We start from the raw sequence: 26,727 nt of genomic DNA, 5'->3' as shown, positions 1-26,727 counted from the left end.
ACTCGTCCTTCCCTCTGGTGTGAGGGAGGGGAACAGCTTCAGCCCCTGCCACAGCTGGGACTCAGAGGCAAACCTGGCAATGCTTCTCCCTGCAACACGGCTGCTGCAACCTTACACCTGCAGAACGGGGCTGCTAACCATCACCTGAAACTCGGGCTGAAACAGAACCCAAAGACAGATTAGCACAGCTCCATACTAGAAAAAGGCTGCTGAACAATGCTGTAGCCTCTTCTAGTCACCGTTCTTGGCTGATGCTTTTTGTGCCTGCCCTTTAAAGCTGTGCACCAGTACCCTCTGCAGTGCTCCATTTCATTAGCTTGCCGCTAATGAATGCTGCCAGGCACGTAACACGTCATCTCCCTATTCACAAAGCATTTGTTGGCTGTGTAAAAAAGCATTCCTTACTGCCTGTTTCCCCATCTCTCATGGAAAAACAACCAGCCCGCTGCACAACCAGACACAACATCTCGAGAGAAGCATGGTACCGTTATGGCTGATACTGAATTATCTGCTGGATGGACATCCTTTCCTGCACAGTTATACTTCACCTTCTTCCCAATCTCCTGAACGCTACCTCCTTTTAACTTCTGGTAGGCTTAATTTTGCAGCAGCCTCTTTCCACTCCTGGCAATCTTCTTGCAACGTCAGCGATGTCTCCCATCCATAACCAAGCCATGAAGAGCTCATCCTTCCCGCACAGCAGAGGTTAAAATCAGTGAAAACCCAAAACCCTTTTTTGTTTTTAGCAACTCATCCCAGCACCTTACACTCGTGAACTTCAGAGGGTACTAAGCTTCAGGGAGTCTTCGTGCTTTTGTGGACTTTTATCGCTCTGCACGGCAGAGTTTACAACCCCCAACAATCAGCTGTCTGCTTTTAAACTGCTCTTCCTTTCTGGCAGCATTCCCTCAAGGTCAGACAATTTGTAAGAAAGCGTACCAAAAAAGCTGTCCTTGATGACGGAAACCGAACAGACTAAATTTAGCATTTATAAAATAAGCTGGCTTTGAGGACAGGAAGTGAAAAAATAAATTGCTAACCATTTAACTCTTCAAACATCACAAAAAAAATACTGCTTAGTTGTCATTGTGCTGCCACACCTCATTCTGCTCTGGCAGCAGCGATTTGAGGCAGGACAATTTTGTTTTGTCAGAGCTAAAGGAGGGTGTGATGAGAACATCATACATACTTCTCATTTCTGAAAAGCTTGCCACTATCTTAGGCACGTCGTCGCCACGGCTGCACCAAAGGGAGGAGGCTGAGCAGTGCAGGTACACGGTCTGCTGGGCTGGCAGTGCAGAACCGTGCCCAGCTAAAACAGCTTTCAGCTCCGGCTGTCATGCTTGCAGGCTGAAACCCAAATTACCAGGAATATTCTGCAGGTCACAGATTTTAACATTTCACGTTAAAAGAAACTCATGCTAGGTTTGAAATAACAAAACCCACTTGCTCTAGCAGAAGTAATTCTGCTTCTGCATAGCACACAGATGTGTTTGCAAGGCTAAAGGCATGAAGCAGGCACGCAGGTGGACTGGGTGTATGAAACAGCGTGCTCTTTTTTAGTATGATACTTGTTTTTTTATAATTAAAAATGGAATATTTTCCTAATCTCTCCTTTAGATAAGGGTAGAAAATTCATCTCCCTGACCTTGTGGTTCTGCAGCGGTTGTCACAAAGCCTGTCTTCCTATATGAGTTTTTGCCCTGTTGTGCCCCACCTAGGCACTTGCAGAGTATGAAAGGCTGACACACAGCTAGCTTGAGTAAGTAGCAGCTTGGGCACTTCAAAAGGTGCCCAATCCTTTACTCAGGGTCTTTTTTGTTTGTTTGTTTTGTATTACTAATCTAGGAGTAAACTCTCTTTAAAATTACGGGAAGAGATGTTTTTGAAAACCCCTTCCCGTCATGAGAAATTACATTCACAATACTCACACGCTTCCGCCTGAAAAGCTCCACTTCAACCAAAGCAAGCAAAACACTCTAAAAAAGGGAGAAATATGGCAACCTGGGGGAAAAAAAAATAACTAAACAACCTGTATTTGAAATACCCTGCTACCCCCTGGAAGACACATCTGAGACTCAACTATGCTCACTCGGAGATGTAGCTATCACCATTATCAATTTGTACATGAGGCTATATCAGGATAGTGCCCTGTTGATGAAGGCTGCTGCTCCAAGCCTTCCCATGCTAACAAAACTGCTCAGTCTGGATACATTAGACAAATGCAGGAGGTCACACTGAAGAAGACAGCAAAATGCAAGACAGCTGGATCTTTCTGCTTTTTACTGGAAACTTAAATTAAAAAGTGGTTTAGAATAAGTTTTCGAGAAATGACTGGTCAAGGTCAAGGTGAAATTTGTGTTCGAAGCAAAAAAAAGATCCATCCCAAGAGGTTGCACTCCCAAGTTAGGGTGAGTCTGACTCTATTACAACTCCCATTTAAACTTTTCTAAAAAGCACCAGTCGGCACTGTGAGAGACAGAGGGTTGAGTCCAGGGTTGGTTAAAATAAAAAGGGGTTCAATGAAAACTCAATTAAACAAATTGAAATGGATTCAACTGGAGAGACTGAATGATCCCCACTTTAAGGTACTCGTGATTCACTTAATGGATCATTATCTCAGCATAATACTTGGATGTTTGATTTCGAAGTGGATATTTCCAACTCTTAATGCCTAAAATAGAATTTCTATTCTCTTTGTGATTCTGAAGAGGCAAAATAAACTCAGCACATGTGGTGAGGTACAGGTGACCTTTGCCTGCAGAGTGTTGCTTGATGTGCAGAACCTACAGAAAAAGACCCCAAATAAAACAGCATTACTGTGAGCTGGGGAGACCAAATTCAAACCAACCATTCATAAATAGACAAGCAAAAATTCAAGCTCCAAAGCTGTAAAACACTCTATTAACTTTTTCCTGAACAGTCACACTAAGGCACTGCTGCACTCCGTGTGGAGGTATTCCACTACTACTGCAATAATAAAAAAAGTACCACAGGCTCAAACCTTTTGTAACAGTTCAAACTAGGAGCGAGGGAATGTGCTTAAAACCGAAGAGAGATCCCTATACAAACAGCATTAATTTTTAAACATGTTTAACAGTGAACACAAATACACTTAGTGTGAAATGACTTATTTTTAAATAATGCATTTCCGAAGACAGAATAAGCATTAAGGTTACTTGGTATTTAACTCTCCCATCCCAAAACGTACAGATTTACCAAAGCGTATCTCCCATGGCACCTAAGGAGAACCAGTGATTACCACCTCCTATACCCCTATAAACTCATCAGCCCCGGTACAATCTAATAAGTTAAATGTAAAAATAATACATTTCTTGAACATGATGCCAAATACACAGTACTTCAAACTCTTGAGAGCCCTGCCCCAACGCTTCATAAAAGAAAAAAAAAGCAAGAAACCCTACCCCCTCAATCCCTAAATCATGAACACATTCAGAAAACTAGACGTTGAGCATAGATGTGTTATTTATATTTGAGCAGTGTTACTAGAATCCTCTATCAAATGAAGAATCTGTTGAAACTAATTTATGCCTATTGCTATGACACAATACTTCAAGAGAACCAAGAGCCTAACAAACATGTTCAACAACAGCAGTGTAATGTCACCTGTGATATTACTTGCTTCAAGCATATAAAGAATACTGATAATGTATTTGTATTCCTTGTACTAATCCACTTTAGATTTGAGAATAATTTCTGAAAAAACAGGAGATCCTTCAATAATGGTTAAGGGGGAGGTAAAACACTGTTTAAAGTACCTTATTCCCCTCAATTCATAATCATTCTTCACATTAAAAAAACAGTTTATAAAATCCCAAACAATCAAAATTTTACATATCCACTTAACAGTACTCATAAATTTTTCTCTCAGGTTTTTGGAGTAATTCTTCTTCTTTTTAATTTCCGTTAGTTCTTTATTTTTCCTAATCCCCCTTTAAATCAGAATCTTTCCATTTAGTTTATCTAAAGACTATGCATTGAATAGTACTATGAGTTAAATGAGATTATTTGAGTTAATAAATTTGATTCCTTGATGCTTGTGTTGTAAAGTAATAAGAAAATAATGTACTAAACATACACTGGGAATTTTTAATTAATTTGGTTTGTCAGTATAAACTAGTTATCTAGCATGAAACTGAATACATCAGGAACTTTTTGCAAGTACCTCCCAAACAGATTTGCTGCTAGAGAGGTCCAACAAACTAGCGAGGCTTAGTGAAAGTCAGTTTTGAAAAAAAGTGCTCAGCAGCATTTACGTTTCTAGGTGAAAATATTCAAACTATATTTTAACATTTATTTCTATCTAACATAGAAGTATTCAATGCTTCCAAGCAAACCGACTTGCTCTGAGAAATGACAGCCTGAAGAATAACTTGCAGTCAGTAATTTCCTGAAGTTAAAATTTTTATGCAAAGATTTGGCCCCGGAATATTCATAGATGTAGTAGCAATATGAGGACTATGACAAATAATCCCTGAATTAGTTAGCTATCTGCAAGCTGATGAACAGTTCCAGGTGACACTCAGTCATGTCCCCACCAGCCTTGGAGCTCAGCAGTCCCAGAGGGATCTCACACATCCAAGTCATTCCTCCTTGGGCACGTGGTGCCAGACACCGTAACGGGGCTCTGTGCACCAGGCAAGTACAGCTGATGTGAAAAAGGCATAAAAGACTGGGCAGCTAATTCTTTTTAGTTATTCCTCTGTAGTCAGTCTTCCTCGCGTGTTCCCTCTAGCAGGAAGACACCCACGAACTACAGGAGGTGGCAACAATTCTTCAGCTACTTGAAAAATACATCAGGAGCAGTGGTGGTGCCATGCCCCAAACTCACATGTAACTTGTCTTCCGTACACTGCAACTGGGTTTCTCTGTCTCGTCCTGCTTGTCTCTGTTTATCTTAATTTCCACAAGAAGGATTCATTTTCCCAAACGAACCTCCTTTTTCTCTTTGCTGTCCTTCATTCTGAGGTTTTGCTGATTTTATTCTTCTAACCTCTGAACTGAGATTGCATCTCAGTTTCAACACACTTCTCCTTACTAAAATAAGTACATTGAGTAGTACTAACTATAGTCAGATCTGACTGAAAGCAATCCTTACAGTAGTTTGGGGAGAGAAAAGAGAGAAAAAAGGAAAAAAAAAAAAGAAGATTCACTTCAGACAGGAAAAAAATGATTAAGTAAGGATTTACTAAAACTAGCAAACTCCAGCATGTTCCTAGGAAAGAACGGGGAATAACAGCACTGTCTGGAAAAGGCCCTACAGAGACAGACAAAATGCAAAGACTGGGTCTAGAGCTCTCTGATACCAAGTTCTGGATGGAAGGGCTGGGATATGAACAGCAAAGAGACCAGAGCTCCAAGGGGTCATACCATGAGAGGTGAGCTGTAAATTAAGGGATTCCACAATTTTAAATACTAAATGAGCCACTAGGTCACATAATGTCACCTCAGAGGCAACTGAAGAAGATGATGGCGAGAAGGAAATGGTGCCCATCTCCCCGGGTGGTGGGGCTGGCTGCCAAGGCTGCAGGGCTTGATCGCTGCAAGGATGAGCGTGCATGACCCAGCCCGGAGGGGACGAGATGGTCAAGCCTGGTGTGGCTGGACAAAAGGCTGTGTGCCAAGTAAAGCAGAATGCCTTGCCAGCGGCTGGCATTGGACACAAAGCTGCCAAGATACATCATTCCTCCACTGTCAGCAGATATCCCCGAAACCCACTGGTGAAACATCCTGCCTCTCCGTAACACCAGTCCACAAAAAATGAGGATAAGCAGTGCATATTGCAGTAATTGCCCACTGAGGGTCTGAGCAAAGTTAGCAAAGACATTCCTAACATTCCCCAAAGGCAGATTGCTTAATCTGTCAGGCTTAGTAATGTTGCCTTAACACAGTTTTTGGGAAACAAAGATGGAAATGGCTGTTTTTGACTTATTCCCCAAAAGTGATTGCGCTCTTATATAAACTATAAATATGTAGATTTGGAAAATTAGTTTTTAATGCGTCTGGAATGGACTTCGATTCAACTCACTGACCCGATACGTCACAGTATTTACTGCTACAGAAGACCAGTAATAAAAACCTAACCCTGTAAGTGCACCTTTTCTGAGTCTTTAATAAATAAGCATAGAATCACAGAACATCCTGACTTGGAAGGGACCCACAAGGATCATCAAGTCCAACCCCTGGCTCCACACAGGGCCACCCAAATATCAGACCACGTGTTTGAGAGTGTTGTCCAAACGCTTCTTGAACTCAGAATACACATGATCAAAATTACAGTCAAGGGGTAAAAAAGGTAGGATATGGATTATGAGATGGACAACCTACTGACACAATACGTGGAACAGCAGACAAATGCTCAGATACAGACCTGGAGCTGACCTGTTTTGGCTTCAACCTATGGCAATACTAAGCACTTACTGACTATTGAAAGCTGATTATTCTTCAGAAGTCTCTGTTAGGTGTAGATAATACAGACTACTTCCACTTAATAGAAGGGAAAATGTAGGGGGAGAATCTGAAGAGATTTTTCAGAACCATAATATCAAAAGTTCAGAATTACAACATTAGAGCTAACACATTATAATACATTAAAAAATAAAATTAAACCTATCATAACCATGAAGCCATATATTATTTTATTATTTCTGATTTTTAAGGTTACTGAAGATAAATGGCATAGAACAAAATCTATTACTATCCAGAAATTTCCACACTATAAAGCTTACACTGTGTACGTCTAACAACTTTTATTATTTGAAACTATCACACTTGAAATCTGAGGCAACTATACACTCATATTCTTATTTCTTGGTATCTTTAACCATGAGAGCAACATAAAATTAACTCAGCTAGATATTTTTTAATTGTTAATAATATCCCAGTGATTTTTACTACACAGCAGAAGAAACTGTATTTTACTTGTTTTTCTCAGAACAGAGTCATACAAAACAAATATGATCACCATGTTATTAGTCATGCATGGCATCACTCTAAGTTTGTTCAGGAGGAGTAATTGTTTTTAAGAGAGGAAACATCAATTTTCAAAGAAGTTGTTGATAGTTTGCGTCAACTTCAGAATGTATGACGTTCCCTAAAATTAAATTTTGTTAGAGACAAAATCATTGTTTTTTGACAAGTAATACATATAAAGTACCAGATTAGACACTTGACGGCTAAACTGCAAGTAAAACAGTTCTCTTGAGTCCCCTTGAGAGATAGGTTTTAATTTAATGGAAACTTCTTACATGCTCTCCATGGTGATGGGGGCAACAAGACAAACTATTTCTCCCACTTGTCCAGAGGAAAAGAGAAGGAAATGGATAGAAGAAACCGTTTAGCTTGGTCCACCAATTATCTTTCAACAGAAAGAAAAGTTTCATTTTATTTTCTAGCTCTTTGGAAGTATTTGAAGTTTTTTTTAAAAAAAATCATCATTAAAGATGCACATTGACCCATTTAATATTTCAGCAAAGAACATACATCACTTATTTTCTGATGTTTCTGTTATTTCTTTACTGATTATAACAAGCTAGTGAATTCCCAAAAGTTTTTGACTGACCTGAATCTCCTTTTTTTTTTTTTCCTAAATAAAACAACATTAGATGCAACACCACGTGCCACCTGGTACTGAGTATGGAGATGTTTTACAACATCACTGAAATCACTCCCCACCTTTGAACCAAAGTAACTGTTACTGACAAAGAAAGAGGGTCCTTAACTCCCTATTTACATTGACACTGAGAATTTATTGTTGCATTTTTTATAGAACCACAGAATGGTTTGGGTTGGAAAGGACCTTAAAGATCATCTAGCTCCAACCCCCTGCCATGGGCAGGGACACCTCCCACCAGACCAGGTTGCTCAAAGCCCCATCCAGCCTGGCCTTGAACACTTCCAGGGATGGGGCATCCACAGCTTCTCTGGGCAACCTGTGCCAGTACCTCACCACCCTCATAGTAAAGAATTTCCTACTTATATCTGATCTAAAACTACCTTCTTTTAGTTTAAAACCATTCCCCTTGTCCTGTTGCTATGATCTGTGATAAAAGAGTCCTTCCCCTCTTTTTATATGCACACACAGACACATGGGTTCACCCTAGTTAATAGTCAATGCTTACACGAAGGATCCGAATGAACATTTCCATAAGACTCATCATTACTGTTCAAGGACCAATGAGGTTTAAGGTGCAAGTGTTGAGGTTTAAGGTTTAAGGTGCAAGCGTTAATTCACTCCTGCGTGGTTTCCTGCTTTGCTGCTCTGACTCAAAGAGGAGATGAGCTACATGCAAAAACCCACATTCTTATTTACTTTGGGAGGGGTGCATGAGGTAACTTTAAAAGAAGCAAAAGCTGAATTGTTCTATTTTTTCACTAACCATCGTTACCATTCACCAAAAAAAAAAAAAAAGATCAGCACAACAAATACATCTCTGAGTAGACATACTCAAGTTTCTGCTTCTCCAGAGACACAGACACTATTTCTCTTGTTGACACGTGGGTCCTGTGTTTAAGCTACTTTACAGTGCTAATTAGTACTGACAACTCTTAATATATTACAACTTAAATAGGAGAAATCACACTTCGGCTTTGTTGGTGGTGGTTTTTTTTTCCCACCGAATAAAAAAGACTCTCTCTCACTTCATAATAAACATAATTGTATGTTGCATCTTGAAAATCTAACACAAGAAAATTAAAAGCTCTAAATTGCAGCTGCTTTATAAATGGCTTGGTATCTCACGAGTTTCGTGCAATAATTCAAGATTTTTATATTCAATCAGTACAGAGGATTGTTTCTGATGCAGCCACACATGAGCAGACAGCCACAGTTCTCTGCGATGCCACCTAGGGCAGAGCCACAGTGCAATTGACCCTCCCATGGCCATGGCAAGGAGCTCATCTTGTGTACACTTCCCAAGCAACAAACTTCTCAGTAAGTGCCATACCTGCACAGATCAGGGAGTACAGCACATGCATTTCCAATCGTGAGCAGGCCAGTCTTCCAGAGAAAGGTTGAAACAGCTATGGAAATGAGCAATTGTGGAAAATTCTGACAGGGAAGGTTTCTTATACCCTCATTATTTACACTCTAGAAGGAGTTAAGCACTTCGGATGAACTTTGTAAGGAAAAAAGATTGAGAATCAAGATGCCACCAGCAATCTGTCTGGTTGAGCACGTCCCATTAAAAGAGAAAAACGCTGTTGAGAACACCACTCTTGAAAAATTTGCCTTGCCGCAGCCTGGCAAGTAAACTACGATCAAAATTCTCTCCCTCTCCCTCCTGTCCAGTAAATCTTAAAGCCTGTAAATCAGACCAGTTTCAAAAGGATGCATCAGAAGGATCCCATCTCGGAACAGCCTCGTAACTGCACCTCGTAAACCATAAAAAGCCTCATAAATAGAGTTCTCCTTGTGAGTACCGGAGACAGACTTGAATCTCTTCAGGCACTGCTGCAAACTGAAGCCAGGTCTTCCACATCATTAGTGGTTAAGTGGTCCATGCTTCTGAGTAAAAAGAGGGCACAAACATTACCTGCTACTTCTGTGCTTCAAAATACAAGGTTTGGGGGCATCTAAAGCAGAGGCTGAGTCAAAGCAGTAAAAGTTTAATATCTCAACTGCCAGGTCAGATACCCTTGACAGGAGATATATATAGATCACCTGTTTTCCTGGTCCTGATCAGACACAGACGTCACTGAGCTGTTCTGCTTTTAAAAAGCACCACATACACATAAACAAGATTTTAGGTCCTAAGAACTGTAAAGTGTTGTATACAATAGATAATAAATAAAAAAATCCCATCCCTCCAAATTTTTGTGGTCAAATAGAAGATTTAAGGATTTCAGTTTTGAATTATGGCACCGAAATCCCTATGGATGTTCCATTTCAGGAACAGATCAGTCTAAAAGCTGTTTGCCTAGCTGTGCAGAGGATCAGTCCCTTTTCCAAGGGAGAAGAGGAAAGTCAGATGCACACTTGAATATGACCAGGTGTCCAAATGACTAGCTGACATGGACAGCATTTAGAACGACAGCAGTGCTGTGAAAAGACTGTTTATAATCCCATTACAAGATTTTAATAGAATGACTCACAGTTAATATACACCCAGGTGGTCTTCACAGACGGATGAGGTACTTCATCATAGTACATGGTAACAAGAACTTTGATATACAAGGGCCTATTCTTCAAATGCAGAAAGCATTTCTGAGGAATCTGTTCAACTTCAAACCCAATGACTCTACCGCTCAGACAGCAATTTATATTCAGCTTATAACTAATCCAGTGCCTGCATAGAATATAATTGATAACTTTATTGCTTTATTATCCTGGAATGTAACAACAAGCTTTATCACCATTTTTCCCCTTGCCTTCCTTTTTAAAAACTGAATTCTTCTTATGTGGAAGGAAAATAACAGCTATATTCTACTGTCGATCACAGATATTGTAATTTTATTAAATTTAAGGTAAGTAACAATCATACTTAAAGGCCATCATTTGGACTGTGCAAAGCCAGCTGCATTAGCCTGAAGACTAACTGCAGCAGCTGCGCTACGTGGAAGGCTACAGCAAAGTCAGTGCCAATACACCCGTACACCAGAGGAAGAGGGTTTTGCTTGCCAACTTGCTTTTCTGTTTGTTTGCTTTGGTATGCGACTGTAACATCCTGCAAAATTTGCTTGTTTAGCTTTATGAACACATACAAGTGTTCAACATCACATTAGACTGTGGATCAGCCCCAGTGCCAGTCCTGTGGGATGCAGCCATTGCGGAGCGTGACCAGGGCTGCTGCTGACCCAGCTAATGATCCCTCTTCTGAGGGAACAGCTTTGCAAACGGCCCAGAGAGCCAGCTTACCAAATGATCTGCTCCGACTGTTAAAAATATGTCCCAACAGAGCTGGTCGTTAAAATAGTGGGGCCAGTTGACCGCCAAAAAGATTACTGAACCTAAGTATTTACCCAGGGAATTCTCAGGTTATTAATTCATACGCGGCGCCTCAGGAGAGAAAGAACGTTTGTTTAGGCCAGAATTTGCAGACTGTGTCCTAGTTCAGGCACCAGTGCTATTTCAAAATGCTGGCCTTGATGCACTCAAATACGAAAGAGTAAGGAAGAGAATATTTAAGAGAAAACAACCAAACTTTGTATAGGACTATTTGAGATATAAATCTAGGAAAAGGGAGAAATTTGGCAAGCAAAACATATTTCTTGCTTCGCCTTCATCTTAACTGTCTCCAAAGATTTCACAGTCTAGAGAACAATATTAATGCACATAATACAGTTGATCTTGGAAATATTGATTACACACCAAAAGCATGACATTTGAAATCACAATTTCATTACATCCTGAAGTAACAGCAGTGTCATAGAGGGATATGTTTATTATTTTGAGACTAAGCCAGTTATCTCTGGAAAATGAGTTTACTCTGTAACTCTTTCATGATACAGAAATAAGTCTTAGAAAGAGAACGTAGCCCTTGCGGAAGCAATTGTGTACAACAATGACAAGAGATGCCATAACTGGTTCTTGAAAAGCTATCCCTAAGTTCATATTGAGTTCAATAAGCCTGAAAGGTTGTGAATGGCATGAGATGTTTTTTACAGTACTTCCCTGTAAGTATTAGCTTCGTCTGGTAAAAGAACTAGTCCGGCTGTTCTCAAACAAATCCTCCTGGGGAAGAGATGTCTTTGAGTCTTGTCTTCAATCTTTCAGATCTGGCAGGAAAGCCAAATCCTTGGTACATAAATAGTACAAAGTATGCCAGTCATTTGCCCTCCACGTGTATTTTCAGTATGACATAGAACACTGTAAAAATAAAGGAAGAAGAAATAATAATAATAAAAAAAGAAAAAACAATAGGAAATAGAGAGAGAGATTTGAACCAATTCACCTATTTAGTTCAAGTTTTTCCTAAAGGATCCAAGAAAGACAACTAGGAAAAGCATGCCCTTTGTGAACAGGTTTAAATTCACACACTGAATTTTGCATTTTCCACTGTACAAAGAGGGAGAAAGATCTCCCTTGGGCTAGATGATCTCTAAACCATGGCTAGCACTCTAGTGTCCTTGCACAAAAAGAGTATATGCAAATAAATCTTTTCGTAAACTAAAATGCAATGGCTTAAAAATCAGAATATATTATTTGTTTAAAATACAGCATGATTATTTCTGATATGTTACTGCTATTGATTTCTTAACCTAGACAAAAAACAAAACAAAACAAAACAAAAGTTCCTTAATAGATAGGTAGCTTATGAAATTTGAAAAGCACTTAATTGTCAACTATTATTCTCTTTATGGTACTCATGGGTCAACGCGACTCTTGAAATCTTGCTGAAGATCTTGAGAGCTGGTTTTAGTTAACTTAGTTAACTTAACCACCAAATAAACTGGATAAAACACTACAGCTGAAGCCAATGAACCAAAACACATTACAGATTAAAAACTAATAAAATCCAAAAAAAATTACTGATGAAGTAACTGTCAAAATGTTTTTATTATGACAATAAAACCACAGAACATGTATTAGGCTTAACTGCCTTTTATGAATATTTGAGAGAGAGTGTTCTTTGAATACTGTAAAAAGAAAAAAAGCACCAAGAGCTGGCATCATAAAGGTGTGCCACAAACAGGTTGCAGTTAGGGACATTATTGCATATATTTCGTAAATATAAATATACCATAATTTAGATGACTACAGAGTAATGTGGGCACATGAGCTAGGGTTTTAATGTTTGGTTTTAGAGGCCAGGGAGCTGCTGTCTCCGCAAGGACCAGATCGGCCCTCCAGAATCCAGGCTTCCAGCCAGAAAGCTTCCCATTGCTAAACAGGTCCTAATACCTAATACTTGCACATTCACTGAAATCGACTAAAGCTAAGGCAACAAAACACAGCTTTGAGAGATTTTTCTAATTTTCCATCTGTGTAACGGAAGAAGGCAATTCTTGCTATAATTACAACATAAAAGAGGATAATAAAGATTTCAGTCCTTTTGAATTCCTAACTGGAGACTCCACGCTGCAAAATGTGTAAGAAATGAAAAAAGGAAGCAAATTACCTCAATAAGGGATAGCCTTGTTGAGATACTCTGGTTGATTTCCTCAATCTGCCTGTATCCCCTTCGATTTGTCATGATTGACCATTAGCCAAACGTGTGGATGGTCAGAACATGACTGAAGTAAAAACATGTAGCACAGTAGGAAGCAGAAATTGGATGACATTAATTGCCTACACTAAAACATGAAAAAAAAATACACCCAGATATAGGATGTTCCAGAAAGATTTTTTTTCTCCTTCTTTAAACAAGGCACCATTTGGAGTCTTTTAGAGGACACTAGAGTTAGAGGATGTCAAGAATACTGAATTTTAACTTCAGCTTGGTTTTCCCAGGAAGGATTTAATGCCTTTAGGGCAACCAAGGGAAGTACAGGTATTACAAAGATTTATGACCAGAAACCAGTGAACTAGTTTGATTAACTCTCAAAAGGAAACTCTGAAGTGACCAACGCAATGAAAGTATCTATATAGTCATAACTGACTTTGATAAAATGGAGTGAAATTCTGGGTTTGCATTCATTACAGAGATATTTTTAAACACAAAAATTAATAATATGTTGGAGATTAGAAAGAATGAGTTTGCATGTACATTGCTGTCTTTTCATCACAAAATTACTGAAAATTAAGATATTTACCCTGAATTTATATTACGGAAGTAACAATGTAACCCAATACAACGTGTGTTTTAGATGCTATTACTATACACATAAAACAAAGAGAATACTAGAAAAACTCTTTGTGCTGTTATGAAATGGCATAGGTGGCCAATGCAGCATCAGGAAGGTGTGACCAAGTTCAGTTTGTGACACACTTCAATTCACCAAATCAGTTCAACCTACTGAATAAAAAATTCTTACAAAGCAGATGGCAAACATGAAGAACAATTTTTATCTTCTATTAATAATGACTAAATTCATCTGATCTCCATGGACAATGAGATAAAACTTTTTTGCTTGCTTAAACTGAGAAGATTACTAGTAATACAAGAATAGGCATTAATGTGAGAACTTCAGAGCTGGCCTCCCATGTCCCTAATGCCTGAGACAGCTACAGGAGTGCTGCTGAGCTCCAGCAGTGTTTGGCTTCATCAATAGTTAACTCTCTCCTGACACCATCTGCTTACACCACAGTAAAAGAAGTGGTAAATGCTTAACAGGGAGGAAATCGATGACTGAGTATTTGGCAGCTACAATCACTACAGCGTTTATTTTTGGGTGATGAATCACCGCGTTTAACCCAGCCACACAGTGCTGGTATATTCGCTTTGCAGAAAACCTCTTTTCCAGACAGTACAGGCCTTAGGCAACAAACACCTTGCTTGGTAGGGCCGTGTCTAGAGACAATTTTGGACAAATATGAAAATCTGATGGTCCAATCGTTCCCCTGTACTCAGCTCCAGTGAGGCCGTACCTCGAGTGCTGTGTTCAGTTTTTTCCCCTCGCTACAAGAAGGACATCGAGACCCTGGAACGCTGGTGAAGGGCCTGGAACACAAGTCCTGTGGGGAGCGGCTGAGGGAGCTGGGCTTGGCTAGTCTGGGGAAGACGAGGCGCAGGGGAGACCTCATTGCTCTCTACAACTACCTGAAAGGAAGGTGTGGGGAGCTGGGGTCGGCCTCTTCTCACGGGTAACTAGTGATAGGACTAGAGGGAATGGCCTCAAGTTGCACCAGGGGAGGTTTGGGCTGGAAATTAGGAGACATTTCTTCTCAGAAAGAGCAGTCAGGCATTGGAACGGGTTGCCCAGGGAAGTGGTAGAATCACCGTCCCTGGGGGTGTTCAAGGCAAGGTTGGACATGGTGCTTAGGGACATGGTTTAGTGGGTGATATTGGTGGTACAGTGATGGTTGGACCAGGTGATTTTGAAGGTCTTTTCTAACCTTAATGATTCTATGGCCCACGGTCATTTGCCAGCCACCCAACCAAACTATGAGAATATGGGACGACCTGTTTGTAGATCTCAAAGATACTGCGTGTAGTCAATAACAATCACCTTTTCCTTCAAAGACAGTCAAAATTATCCAAGATGGAGGATTCACTGCAGCCATGCAAGGTGTCAGTGACAGAGCCCAGAGCAAGAGCCGTATCTACTCCCTTGCAGCCCAGTTCCATTAAACTGATGTCACACCAGCACAATAATTCTTCAACCTGTCAAAACTTTGAATGAACTTGCAAAAACTGGACACAACACTGGATAAGCAAAAACTGGAAAAACCCCTGACTAACCATTTTGATCTAGTCAGCTGAAGTATGTCTCTGATATCCCGCTCTCCTTTGGCAGCCTCACTGCAGGCTGCCTGGGACGAGGGCCAGGAGACACACCCAAAGTCGTCATGGGCTAGAAATTTCACTCTGACTACCTTCAAAGCCCAAGATGACAGTGAGGTGAAGCAGCTTTGTTTGGAAATACGATGTGAGTGCTCTTTAATGGCGATGCAGATCGTCAATATTTATTTGTCCTTCTCCCCTTGCCTCTTATTCAAAATTTGGGAAGAGTTCAAGGTCTGATTCAGTTTCTGCTACTTCCCCCACTGTCACTCGATCACAGATTTCCACCACAGCAGCGCTCACAGTTACACATGGGTGAACAACTATTTTCTGTAGCGTATCAGCTATACCACAAATGATATCCCAATAAAACAACAACAGATCACTGACATTTTGTGTCAGCATTAAGAGCTGTGACAATTCCAATGAATGCAGCCCACATGCTGCAAGGTGGCTACTGAGTCAGAACAGTGCTTTTATATTTCCTTTTGCCACCCCAAAACAGGCATCTCCTAACTCAAATACCCACCTTAGCGTTACCTACAGTACCAACTCAGTTGTTAGATCCTTTTCATTTGGCCTTCAAATTGACATCAGCAAGTGCCAAAGCTTTAATATGTTAGACCCCAAAATTTAACTGTCTATAATAATAATCCGCAACAACCCCATTCATTTTGGGATGCATCAAAAATAGAGGAATAATAATAATAATTTACACAGAGATACACATGCAAACATACGAAGTATGAAATATAAATTATTCAAATGCAATATTTCTACATAACTTCATATATACATACAATCTGTATATATAATCACATTACATAATACTTTATGTATACATATAAAGATATATAACTAGAAAGACATGTACTGTAAAGACTTCATACATTTGTGAGATCAAGGACGTTCTTTGCACCACTGAGTTTCTAGTCACTGACATGCAGAACAGCTGAAAAATCAGCATAAGACATTGACTTCACTTCAGCATCTTTTCCTCTCTTTTTTTTTCCCTTTGCCAACTCTTTACAAAAACTAAAAAAAACCATCATTTCTTCTCTTTTAGCCATTCAGTTCTTATTAAGATCCCCTCGATATCCTAATGAACACTTTAGTCCGAGAATTTCCAATTCATTTCTGCTTATTTCAGTTGGTTTTACACCAGCACAACCCTAATACTGTCCCTTAAAAGATCAAAGGAAAGGAGAGAATTCTAATGAAATCAACTTTAATTCCATTAGATTTCAAGCTGTGCTTATGAATCTATTCCTTAGGGCCAATCACTAAAATGCCTCTTTCAGGCTTGTATTTTTTTTTTTTTTTAGTATCTTTAGATATGCAGTAGCTCCTGACATAAGAATAAATATTCAGCAATGAATGTTTTTATAGTGTATATATTATATACATATATATATGTGTATAAACATATATATATATATGTTTATATAGTGTATATATTGTGATGACCAGTGCACAGAAACAGATGCCTAATATACACTGGGCATACACTTGTTGCTTCCAACTTGCAACCCCACAGTATGTAAATCTGATCTAAAGTCACAAAGCTATTTCTGCCCCTCATTTTCATTGTCTCCTCTAAAGCAGAACTGTAACTGATCATTTGTAATTCATGTATTATTTAAAGGCTATCACAGTAATGTGTCATATATGACTGTAAAAACAGTGATGTCTACCTGGAAATCTGTACTACAACTGTAAAAAATCTACCTTTAAGCTCTTTTCTCATTTTTCAATTATTATACCCAACAGTAGTAATTTTTTATTTTTGAAAAAAATGAATAATATGACCTCCATGATGCTATCAAATGTGTTAATGCTTTTAGAGTGACTAATATGAAATCTTCACTTCAAAGACGTAATACAAGTCAGGTGTCCCACATTGCAAGCAATTGTTTCAGTAACCTAACACCACTTTCCACAATAAGAATTAAACAGTCAATATTCTCTTCCTTCATTTATTAGTTCAAGACAGTTACAATTAATGTTTCGGTACAGCTATCTATTAAGAGCTCGTAAGAAGACTCAGCAGTGTGGTATATACATTTATCTATATAGGAAGCTTAAGTAGCACAAGGAACTGAAATTTGCAGAAACTGTTTTGTAAGTTTACACATTGGGATAATCTTTGTAACAGGACATGCAGACCCAAGATGGGGGATTTCAGAAAGGATTCTCCCCCTGTTGTGAAAGATATTATTTCAAAATTTCCACAGAACCATTAAAACCCTTTTTAAACGCTATCAGGGTACCGCAACTAGTATTGCTTGAAACACGTGCGCCCACACCAATGAAACTCCTTCAAATCCTTTGACACCGTGACTGAGGATGCCTGACACCTTGCATCCTCAGCTACAAAGTCCCTGGAACAAAAAAGGGCAGGGGCAAGGCTACTGATGGAAATGTATTTATATATATGAATTACTTAGCTGCCCCTGTGACTATATACAAATCTTTAAAAGACCAATAGCTTAAAGACCTGATCTGCACACTTAGCTGGGCATCTAAATCCCCTCTGCTGAATTGGAAATCAGGGACCCAAGTGCTGTGGCGGGTCTGGCTGGAACACAGGCTGCTTCCTATAAAGCAGAGCTTTACCTTTAAGTTCTGTCCATCTGTCTTTCTGCTACTTCCCTCTCCTTTACCACATACTTTGCCGCTGCTGTTGTAAACCCAAAGGTGATCATTTCTCAAAACAACCTGTCAAAAAACTGCTGCTATGCTTAGCTGGTTAATCAAATGCACCCCTTTTCAAACGTACATGCTGTTACTTTATCTGCCACTTCAAATTAGCAGCTCCGAAAATTCAGGTCCATTTGCAAACCACGGTCTGTCCCAATCCATTATCACATGACACTTGGTCAGCAAGCAGACTGTAAATTAACATTTCCATCTTCTGTTGTAGCCTTTTAGTCATAGTAATTACAATAAAATCTCTTTAATCAGCAGACTCATAAAACACCCAAGACGGATGTCTTTTATTTGAGGAAGACCTTGTGATGCACATTATGTCACCAGCTGCAAGGGGAGAGCACCAGGGCTTGCTAAGGCAGCAGGCGAGGAGGCTTTCTCCCAGTGAGCAATGATTCGAGTTCCCTACCGATGTAGTGCTTTCTGCTGCCATTAGCTGAAACAAAGAAAGACAAGTCGAGTTTTCTAGTGCATTCCCAGTATATTTCAAGTTATTTTAATAAAATGATCCTACAAAATGTCTGCAGATCACCTACACTAAGAAAGATGTGCTGCTGTAATATCATTTCTACAGTGTTCAAGGCAGCCTTTTCAGCGGAGCTTATAATTAAAACTGCTTTTGATGGTGAAATTGGGCCTCTGCTGTTAATCAAAGGACCAAAGACACCCCTCAGCATGCATAATTCTGCACCTCTTTGTTTCAGAGAAATCTTGACAGGAAAATAATGGTTCCTTCCATTTCTTTCTTCTGTGTCAGTTAACCAGGGAAGGTTATTCTGCTTGAGTCTCCCAACTGCTACGGCATAAATTACTGGGGGGGAAAGAGTTGGAGACTCATACTTCCCAGGAAACGCTCTGCACGTGATTTGCACCGGGGATGAGTGAACTGACTTGGGCAACACAACATTTGCCAAAACCTCTGCACATGACCCAGACCAAACTCAGCGACCGTTTTAAGTTTGGTAAAATTTTAGTCAGGGGAAACCGTCTGTCCCCGACACCAAGCCCCTTTCCCATTCTTCAGGTTTCCCCAAATATGATCTCATCTCAGATCCAGCTAACCACAAGCACAGCACTGCCAAGACTCTTCAAGAGCTTGCTAGACCTGAAAACACATTTTTTTCCAAAGCTTCTCTGTGGAAATGGGGTCTATGTTAGATAAATCTTCAAAGGTCACCAATTGCATTCATTTTCAGGTGAAATTCTTAGGTTTACAGGACACATCTGGGTTTCCAAATTATAGAACCAATCTGTAGGGCACAAGAATTTGTGACAACAGAGGGGGAAAATTAAAAGCTACCCAAAAAATAATGGGGAACATATATGCAAAGAGAAGAAATACGAGAAGCTTTGTTCAGTTTCAGTCTTCAAGACCAAACAGTTGCTGATCCAGCTTTGCAGTGTTTTGATCCTGCCATTGATTTATTCCCCAGAGAAAGTAAAGAAGTTTAATCTTCAGACAAGTATTGAAATCACTGCAGCTAGAGGTAAAGAGCTCTCAAAAATAAACCATCTTGGTTTGCAAAAGCTTCTTATACTTGAAAATTTCCCTAATCATTCTTCTTAGAACATGCAAGTTCAAGACAATAAATCCAAACCTTTCCTAAAGATGATCAAAATAATGGTGGTAGATGTCCTAGGGCAAACCTGACCTTAAGTTAACTACACCTGTGCTGCTTCCTTGAGGTTACTGGTCAGACAGGCTCATAAAAGACACAGATATCCCCTCACCTTGGCTGTATCCCCCCCGTGGTTCCACGTGCTTCCCTTCTGCAGGACATTCATTATTCAAAGGGCTGCGAAGCTGGTGAAGGGCCCGGAACACAAGGCCTGTGAGGAGCGGCTGAGGGCACTGGGGTTGTTTAGTCTGGGGAAGAGGAGGCTCAGGGAAGACCTCATTGCTCTCTACAGCTGCCTGAAAGGAAGGTGTGGGGAGCTGGGGGTCGGCCTCTTCTCACAGGTAACTAGTGATAGGACTAAAGGGAATGGCCTCAAGTTGCACCAGGGGAGGTTTGGGTTGGAAATTAGGAGACATTTCTTCTCAGAGAGAGCAGTCAGGCACTGGGACGGGTTGCCCAGGGAAGTGGTAGAGTCACCGTCCCTGGGGGTGTTCAAGGCAAGGTTGGACTTGGTGCTTAGGGACATGGTTTAGCGGGTGACATTGGTGGTAGGGAGATGGTTGGACCAGATGATCTTGGAGGTCTTTTCCAACCTTAACAATCCTATGATTCTTCTCAGGAAAGCAGCCATTTTAAGAAAATGCCAACATGAATTTCACATCAGTTTGCTCCTTTGTGTATTCCAGTGTTATTCAGGGAGAATGTGTCAGTAATTAACACAGGTTCATACCGTCCTTCCTAACACATAATGTTGCCCAACTGGATACGGCCCTCAGCAAAGGCCTTAGGAACACTGGAAGCACAGCTCCCTAATGAAGTCATTTACTTTATGCAATGATTTAGAGGTCCTTCTGAAAGAAGTACTGTCTTTATTATCTCAATATCTCATTTCATGATAAAGCTTATTTTCACTGGTTTTATATTTCCTCTATGCTACCCAGCTTGGTATTAAAACGCCAAGTGAAAAAGTTCCAGAAGTAACTGACATATTTAATTTGTCTTGAGGAAATGTAATGAAGCTTCTGGAGAGCACATCATCAAAATCTTCCTACCAGGACCAGGTAAAAGCAGTCAGAGTAACAGCCATTTCTTTTTGGCTTGCAGTTGAAGACAGACTGGAGCTATACTCGCTGGAGATGCCACAGGAAGACATTCAGGGACACGATGATCAAAGAAGAAAGAGAACCTCAGATAAATAACAAGTATGACATTACCAGCAGCTAAATCCTATTCTAATCAAACATCATCATGTTGCTCTTACAGTGGACTCGAGGACACAGTAATACAAGATATCTCACAGGGCTTCATCTCATCTTATTTTTAGTTTTAAATTAGATAGCCTGATAAAGACGATGTCCCTAAAGGTCATTCCCACACACAAAACATTATCTCCTGCCACCCACAGAGATCATGGGGCACAGCCTTTCCATGCTCCACTTGGCACCCCATGTTAAAGAACACCATAATAAAAGCATCTTCTCGGCAACTCCCCACCCCTCCTCCTCAAACTACTTTCTCTTCCAGGATTACTGATTTATGCTGTTATACAACCCCTTCCAAAACTTACTTTGACTTTCTTCCCAGCCATGCTAGTCCAACCACTGGAACAGCAGGAGGGAGATTAAATGTGATACCAGAATGTCTCCTCCTTGGTCGAGAAGCCAATTTTTAAATTAGGAGCTGTTTCTAATCACTACCAACACTCTGTGAGCAAAAGGGTTTTATTTTGATCTCAGCTACAGTCAGAGCTAGGAAAAAGAACTATTATTTTGAAACTGAAAACTTTACAAAACGTTGAAGGACACATTCTTGATAGATTTTTTCATGCATAATCAAATGTTCTATCCGCAGGCATGGTCAGGGGGTGAAGATAATAAATTTCCATAATTCAGTCAGAAAGCATACAATGTAAACACTGAAGATTTAACAGCAAACATCTTCAGATATGCCCTGAGTCCTGGTGGGTGCATCCAACTAAGTCTGTGCACCAAGAAGCCTAAAGCTTGCCTGAAAAGGCAAACCAAATAAAATAAAATAAAATAAATTATCCTTGTTGTTTGCTTTCTCATAACTATTTTATGTCAAAGGTGTTGTGTAGAAAAGGGGAGGGAAAACGTTTCTGTAGCAATATATGCAAGAGTGTAGAAAAACACTTTTTTTTTAAAAAAGAGTGCATTAAAAAACAAGCAAACAACCACCACCAACAAAAAAAAACACGAATCACATATCCTCCATACACAGCAACAAGCAGAGTTTCTTTCAAAAAAAAAGAAGTGTCATGTCATGCACTCCTCAGATTCATTCTTTCAGTGTTTCACCCCCCTGCCATTTATTTATGTGGGATCTCTGTAAGTGAAACGTTTTGATTCAGTATTTTTCTAATACCTTCCATTAGGCAGCATCCTTTATTACTGTTAAACTAGGAGTTCAGCAAAGTAAGGCCACAGTCCTGCAGGCAGATACATCTGAGTTTTGACACTCAGACCCCGTTCCTTAGAAAGTTGGCATCCTTGCAAAACCTGGATCACATACACAGACAGCATTTTACAGCAGATGTGTTATCACCCTCCCCTCATCTCCCCATATCTCGTTAAAAATTGCATTTTTCCAGCACGTCGGTCACTGTTCAGGCACTTTCAACTCTGATCCTTTGCAGACTAAGCCTGTATTTTCATTTCAAAGCCCTTTTCACTACTGCTTTCCAGCAGTAATAAACAGAGTTTTTCCAGGTAAAAGCTGTCTTGCTGCTTGACACTGTTCAGAAGCGTATTACAATGACTGCTACAGGAAAATATCTTAAAATCAGGCTAGTCTCCAACAGACTTTGAAACTATCTGAACTTTTAAATGTTCATTTTCTCTGTGTCACTTGAAGCCTGGCAGTTACCTTAACTGACCCAGTGGAAGGAGAACACCGAGCAGCATCTCTCTGCGCGCAGCCAGGGCTGAGGGAGTGCAGAACAGCAGGGGCAGGACGAGGCACTCACAAGTGTGGGTTTTGAGCTACAAGCGGTGACCACATCGCTTTAACAAGTTAAAACAAAACAGCAGACCGCAGTCTGGTGAAAGGGGACGCCTTTCAGCATTTTTGTTTCCAAAGACTATTTAAGAAGAGACTTAAGTGTCCACAGACATGTACCAGGCTCCCCAGTCTACTCCAGACCTTTTCCAGCAGGAACACGGCAGCACATTCAGAACTCCTACAGAACTGGAAATGCCAACTCCACACTGACCTAAACAAGTACACCATGTACCTCATGCCCCCCCCCCCCCCTTTTTCTTTTTTTTTAACTAGAATTAAGACTGTTACCAGGGAAGACCTCTTACCTACCAACAGGGCATTAAAAATAATCGTATTTCCCTAACACCCGTGAAATACAACCAAGTCAGCAATACAACAGGTGGTCTTACATTGAAATGTCTTGCTTTGGTCATGTACAGGTTCAGGACATCATGATCCTTCAGAAAAGCTTTCCTGCACCTTTTCCACCTGACAGTGGGTAGGTATGGCAAGTCTAAATTAATACAGAGTCAGCTGTTCTTCTGCTGAAGAATACTTGGAAAATAAACCAGTAATACCCTCAAAAACAAATATGCTTTTACACTGGTTAATCCACTGGAAAAATAATTCAGTTTTTTTTTTGTTTGTTTGTTTGTTTGGGTTTTTTTTGTAGCGGAGGGGTAGTTGCAAATTTTGCAACATCTCCAACAATGGGGTCGTGTCCTACAACAGTTTTCTACGTTCCAACACAGTACAAATCTAAAGTCCTATTACGAATACAGTTAAAGGAGGAAGGACTGTAGGTTTGCATGGCTTTACTCATCTCACCTGAAGATGCCAGAGATTACAGCAGCACCATTCAGTTACTCATGCTGGCATAAAGCACGGAGACTGAGGCAGGTGTCTCCTTCCCTCTCCATCTAACTGATAAGAAAAGTTCCTGAGGAAAATTGAGAATATAACTCAACACCTATGCATTTAGAAAGAGTATTCTGCATGAGACACGGTTAAAAAGTGTCATTTAAGTGTTAAAAAGCTTATCATTTAACGTGGAGGCTGGCCAGCCTTGAACAGTTATCTCAGGATCTCTCTTCTCTCCTAGCTAGAACCGAGCAACCACCACTGTCTGATTGAAACAAAACCAAGCCCACGAATCTTCACGTGGCTACTACGCCTGTTACCAAAAATACTTGTAAGGCTCAGACAAAATTAGTGAAATAAAAGGCACAGAACAGCCCCAACTGTTTGCAAGGCCGCTGCCTTGCTCCTCCTCTCAGCTTATTTTCTCTTCTCCCCACAGATACTAAACCAGATATAGTTAGGGATTAACTTTATAAACAGTGTCTGCTGTCAGTGGCACTTTTCCATGTGTTATTTACAGTTTTGACTGTATGAATCAATGAGTCCAAAACCTCACTGTCTGCTGTTTTGGATTTTGGAGGGCTCACAACGAACACAAACACGCCGTGCATCATAACCAAAGCTCACTGCCACCAGCCTTACTCGCACCGAGCTACACCTCACTCTCCAATCTCTGTGCTAAAATTGTATATTGCTGCTTACCTCCGTGTGTCACCTAAGTGCTTTCCATATAAAACTGACAGCAATAGGGAATTTCCTTAGCAGGCTCCATCAACTATCTTCATATTATGGAAAATACCTGCTTGAGGTAGTGGTCTGTGAGAAAACTTAGTGTGCTAGAGGATTTGGGGGATGTTTAGTGTGCTTAAGACACTTAAGTGTAAAGTCTACACTGAGCCATTCCTTCCCTGGTGAACAGGTCTTCTCTAGGAGAGGCTAAAATGATGGGGGGAAAAAAAAAAGAATGAACGAAAGAAAGCTAAAACACTCACTCAATTGCATCCAGCTCCTATCTGCCTTCTGTCTTTCTGATTTACATAAAACGCTGTAGTCAGCACTGCTTAATTTTTGTCAAGCTTCGGATGTTGGCAAAGTTTTGCAGAGACAGGCTACCAATAAATTAAAGGTTTATTTGCTCCTCTCTTGAGGTACACAGAGGCATCCCTCCAATTTTACCAGACTCTCCATTATTAGGCCAGTGTACCCTTGTTCGTGTCTCTGCAGCGGAGATCATATACCATACAGTAAGGCACAAAATGCCTCACTATCAATATTAACAGAAAAGCACTGTTCCATATTATTGATGCAAGTTATTATCAAAAAATTATTTTACAAATCTATTTGCCACAGTTCTCCTCCACTCTTATTTGCTGTTTATCTAGCTGCCAAAATCACTGAATTTAAAATGCAGAAGTGAACCTTACAATGAATATCAACTAACATCTTCTGACTGAACCACAATTTAAAATGTCACTTCCAGGCAAACAAGTGAGCAAAACTCATAAGGGCATAATTTATTAAAGCTGTAAAATGGACTGCTATTTTTTTTTCCTCTAGTAATGACAGAATTGGCCCCTAATCAGATGTGCATGCACTACAGGGAGTAACAGGATCACCCTAATTCTGCCAGCTGATTCAGGTTTTTATGTTTGTCTCAGTTCTTAACCGAAACCCATGCAAAACATTAAAGAAACATGTGCTATAGTCATGATGACAGACTACATCCTCAAACATATTCAAAGGATGCCCCGTCCCACAAAACAAAGAAAATCACCTTTGTAGAAGGCCATAGCATTACAGAAACATAAGGCTGCATGTGACAGTGTGGTAGAAACTAATTAATGTTGTCCTAAAAACCGAACCAGATAGCTTTAGAGAGGTTTGTTCAATTTACTGTTAAACCTTTTAGAACTCATGTTTTACAACTTCAGGAGGCAGCCTGTTAGGGTGCTTGGCTATCATTAAAGTTACAAAGCTTTTTCTTTGAAAACTAAACCTTTTTTACAATGCAGGATGGATTTGGAAATTTCTTCCAGTTTCTTCTCACCATAGCCTCAGAGAATATGAAGAACAAATGTTTATCATGCTGTCTATACACAATTTTTTCAAGAATTTGAAAATTTGCATTTTTTTCTCCTTTCGAGCCAAAGCAATGCTTCTTTTTCTATACAGTTATTTCATGTTAAGCATTTATTAACTCAATTTTCCATTCTAAAATTATTTGTCACTTTTCTGTATTGATCTTCCTCTAACAGAGCCTGGATCTCACTTCCACTTCGCTGATTTTAATCCAGTCTTTTAAAGTCCTTGCAGTCCAGTTCAAAATGTACAAGGTTTGCTTAGTCTCAAGAAGAGGAGGCTCAGGGAGACCTTATCAATGTGTATAAAAATAACCTGCTGTTAGGGAGTAGAGAAGATGGAGCCAGACCGTTCTCAGTGAAGTATCCACTGAAGAGATAAGAAGCAATGGCACAACACAGAAAATCTCATTGACGTATATGAGAAAAACTCGTGCACTGTGAGGGTGTTCGAACACTGGAACACATTGCCCAGAGAGGTTGTGGAGCCTCCGTGCTTGGAGATGTTCAAACCTCAACTGGTCTGTCAACCTCAGCCTGCTCTGGGAGACCCTGCTTGAGCAGGGAGTTGGACCATTTAGTTATGCATCTGAGCGTCTTTCACAATACCTGATTTGGTTGACTGGTCTGCAATTTCAAGATCTTTCTTCTCTCTCCATTTTAAGAGCATATTCTCTATGCACTCTCTTATGGGATCTCTCCTGTCCTTCATGATTTTTACATGGTAATTGTTCATGGATTCAAAACTACTTCAATTAGTTGCTCTGGGTAGCCCAGAATAAACTCCACCTTATGCCTACTAACCTGAATGCGTCTAACTTACAAAAATGTTCTTTAACCTGTTCTCCCCCTTTTCTGCCCTGTGTTCCTGCCACGTTGCTGGTAGCTTCAACCATGCTAAGCGTTTGATTCCAATTAACCTTCTTCATAAAGACAGAAGCAAGAAAGGTTAACCCGTATTCCAACTTATTGTGTCATCCTTTTTTTTTTTATCTTCTCCTTTAGATAAGTCTTATAGTTCCCTTTGTCTCCCTCTACTTACAGAAGACCTTTGCTATTCAGAAAGCTTTCTTTTAATGTTACCTCCCTTACTATGTGTAGCTCAGCATTTTTTAA

The 26,727-nt window shown here is 40.0% G+C and overlaps 1 protein-coding gene across 18 annotated transcripts in view; it reads right to left on the bottom strand.

Moving 5' to 3' along the window:
* KLF12 (KLF transcription factor 12) overlaps positions 1-26,727 on the bottom strand; it is a 247,046-nt gene that overhangs the window by 99,626 nt on the left and 120,693 nt on the right. The window contains exon 3 of one of the 18 annotated variants that reach the window (XM_083826751.1): positions 549-11,827. The exons of the other annotated variants lie outside the window; for them this stretch is intronic. The gene's annotated coding sequence lies outside the window, so the exon portion shown is untranslated. The remainder of the gene's footprint in view (positions 1-548; positions 11,828-26,727) is intronic. 18 annotated transcript variants of the gene reach the window in all.

Source organism: Anser anser (assembly GCF_964211835.1).
Source record: "Anser anser genome assembly, chromosome: 1".
NCBI classification, from domain to species: Eukaryota; Metazoa; Chordata; class Aves; order Anseriformes; family Anatidae; genus Anser; species Anser anser.
This window is presented reverse-complemented; position numbering and strand designations above follow the sequence as displayed.